The sequence below is a fragment of the Microtus oregoni genome, unplaced genomic scaffold (genome assembly GCF_018167655.1).
Source record: "Microtus oregoni isolate MIOR12 unplaced genomic scaffold, Mior012 000030F_ref0000283, whole genome shotgun sequence".
Taxonomy (NCBI): Eukaryota; Metazoa; Chordata; class Mammalia; order Rodentia; family Cricetidae; genus Microtus; species Microtus oregoni.
Genome location: NW_024543089.1, coordinates 1,600,532 through 1,604,218, shown reverse-complemented (window position 1 = coordinate 1,604,218; position 3,687 = coordinate 1,600,532).

The window sequence follows — 3,687 nt, the reverse complement described above, 5'->3', positions numbered from 1 at the left end:
GGGCCATCTTGATATGACTGTGAACTAAATGAAATCTTTACTTTAAATTAAGGCCATCAATTTCATATTAAACTAAACTCAGAAGTTTTACTCAGTACTATATAAGTTCTGGATGTGGGTAAAACTCCATAACTATATAATAAATAATCTAATATTTGATGGCAGCACCTGAGAATAGATAAACCTACTTCTCTTGTTATATGTTGATCTACACCACAGGAATTTGCTGAAAGAATCATTAAATTTTTCCATCCATGAAACAAGGGGAATACCCTGCCATCTTCTCAGATACAGAGATGTCTAAACAAAAATGATTTCAGGCTCTGGGACACTTCAAAATTATGATATTATATTAAGGAGATGTATTTATGCTAGCTTTATCTGTACTTAAAAATGAGCTATTGAGAATATAAAAGGAGGAACTAGAGAGATTGCTTTGCAGTTAACAGCTTGTGCTGCCCTTACAGAGATGTGACTTCAGTTCCTAGCCTTCATTTTAGACTGCTCACAACTGCCTGTACCTCCAGTTCTGACAAGATCTGATGTCATTCTCAGGTACTGTACTCATTTGCACATAAACACACACACAAATAATTAAAATTAAACAATTTTTAAATGAATATAAGTGATAAAGAAGTTATATGCAGTACTGTTTGTTGTCAAAGAATATATTTAAGCATTTTTGTTTCTTGAAATAATCCTCATTCAATTGCAAGTTAGTTATATCAGATTTAAAAACTAGGAGAATTGGGCAAGAGTGTAAAAAGGAGAGAAAATAAATACATAAATAAATAAATGAATGAATAAATAAATAAAGTGGAAGGGGAGGAGGAAGAAGAGGAAGATAAAGGAGTAGGAAAGGGATGTGGACATCCATGTGGACAGCCATGACATACATATAGATCTCAATATGTAGGGCTGTTTGTTTTGTTTGGCTTTATTATGTTTGTTTTATGGTCTTGCAGCTCAAGCTGTCCTCAAACTCACCATTCTTCTCCCTTAATCTCATGAGTGCTAGGATTACAAATTTGTGCAACCACCCATGGCTTTATTTAGTTTTCTTGTTTTTTGCATTCCAAAGGGAACTCTCCCTGGCTCTGCTAGGATACCCTTGGTGGTGTATATTTGAAGATCCATGTTCAGAAGAAAACATTTAGTTCCTGTTTCTTAGATGGAATTAATAAAAATGTATACAGTCAAACAGCATATTTTTACTGTGTGTAGTTTGAGATAGAATACTACCCAGAGCCCCTGAAGTTTTCTTCCACTCCACAACTTCATAAGGTTCTGAACCCTGTCTTCTAATGCATACTGCTCATTTAATAATTGTCCCTCTTATGCCAAGCAACTGTAAATGCTAATTTACAGAAAAACTGAGAAAAATCAAGCACAGCTAACCATAAAACCTGTAAATAAACAACATGAAAATTCAAGTTCTCATAGAATTTGCAAAGAAAATTCAACACTATAAATTTCATTTGCAGTGCAGTCTTTAAGCTAATCCGCTAAAGGCGTTCTCAAAGGAGACCCATCAGCCAGCATCTGGGTCAGAGAGAAAGTGAGGAATTGACAGTCAGAGAATGAGAAGATAATTCTTCCTAGTCAGAGGAAGATTGGAAATTAGTGATGATCAGTAGAATCCATATCCAATGCCACAGCTTGGTCTGTACCAGGTTGTATAAGGCACATAGGATAGGTAGCTGAATCTAGTTCCACAGCCCATTGAAGAGAAGTCATGGGGTCTAAAGCCACTGGATCCACAGCTCAGTGAGTAAGTGATCCTAGACCCATAGCCCAGAGAGCAACAGCTGGATCCAAAGCCCTGAGAACCCGCCAATGTAACCCCGCAGGGACTGCAGAAGATGGAAACCCTGAAGCTGTAGCAGGGCCGCTGTCAGGAACTGTGAACCACATGGGCATCTGCTAGGCTGGAAGCAGTTCTGATGACAGCGTTGTGGAGAAAGGATCCCAGATTGCAGGTTCTGGTAGAGCAGAAGTTAGTGCTCAGAACGGGGTGGTGGAGTATAAAGATCCCATAAGAGGAGGGGAAGGGCAAGTTACTCCCGGCAGGAGCAAGAGAAGAAGTTCCTGTGGAAGTCGTTGTAGGACATATTCAGAAGAGGTATGTACTCAGCTGACTTCCAGCAGACAGGGGGCTCTAATGCCCCTACCTACTCCGTGCTTTTATCCTCTTCCTATGCTGTACGTGAGGCAGTGTCACAGACCCTGCCCCTTCCCTTGCTGTATTTCATTAAATGACCAATTAACTTCCCTTATAATTATAATTTAACAATGAAGGTGTCTTGGTTTCAGTTTAATCACTTGATTTATAGCAGCCGTTTGACTTCTCTCTCCATATTTTCCCCCAAATAAGGCATTTTTTAGTTTATACAACATTGCTCAAGATGAATATACTCTGATGATGTGTATTTTGGCCATGAGCGTGTATGGTTCTTACCAGTATTAACAGTAATCAGAAACCACTCCTGAGTTATTAGTATATACTTTGGTAAATCTTAATTAAATAAAAGTATTTAAAATATGGTGTGATTTAATCTTTGAAATGATCTTAACACATGAAAGTTATAAAATTGTTATAAGAATTCAGGGATGAGGTCATGGAGGCCTGAGGAAGTTATATATTCTCCAAGCAACAGATCAAAGCATCATTGATCCAGGTTATAGTTCAGGTGTGTCTGACTCTAATGTCAGCAAAAACCACAATGCTTTATTGACAACTTGGGAAGCTGGTCTGTCTCCTTCTGGAATCACATGTGGACAGAAAACAAAGACAATTAGATATAAATGGAGTTCCCTGGGAAAGCCATCTGTGAGAATAGAGAATCAGGAAGTCTTGGAGTTTTTTAAGGTCTTACAAGATGATAGCTGTCATGTTACAAATGTGAATTATTAGTCATGTATGGTTGGTGTCAGCTAATGTTAAGTTGTTCTGTGAGAATGGACTGAATGTGGATGTCAGTGTCCTGGCAGTTTGACAGAAAGCGTCTAAGGCACTGGTTAAAAAAGTTTGAAGTATATCAAAAATTCTAGGCCATACCTTTGTCTTAACTCAAGGGTCAACGCATTTTAAATTATACGTTAATAGGCACCTAGTTCAGTGCTTCAGGTAGGCACTGTCTGAGGCCTGATTAGTAACAGATTCCCAGCTCCAGTTTAAGTCCCTTCAGCCAAGGCTACTCCAGTTTTTTTTTTTGTTGTTGTTGTTTTTTTCCTTTTTTTTTTCTTTTTAGGTTACCTTGACACATGTGAGAAATTTAGTATTCAGGAAAGATCATGTTCAATCTGATACTGTCTGTAGTCCATCTGTTGTATCAATTTTTTGTGAAGTCCAAAGTTCTATCCACTGAAGACGCAGTTTCATATTTGCCTTTGTTTTATTTTTTTCGTCTTCGAAGTTACCATGGCGATGCTCATTACAACCTGTGCTCAACTTGCCCTTTCATTTAGCTTATCTTCCTTAAGCAACTAAAGTCTTAACCACTATGGAGTTGGTAGATTGCTTTTCCAGGTCACACAGAATTCTTTGGCAAACACTTTTATCACTAGGAAAAAAAATGGCTGAAGACTGGCATACCATTACTGACTACCGATGAAACATACTATCAGAACCTGAATTTTAGTAATATGGTAATCTTTGCTAGCTCAGCTGGGAGCGAGAAATTTGGT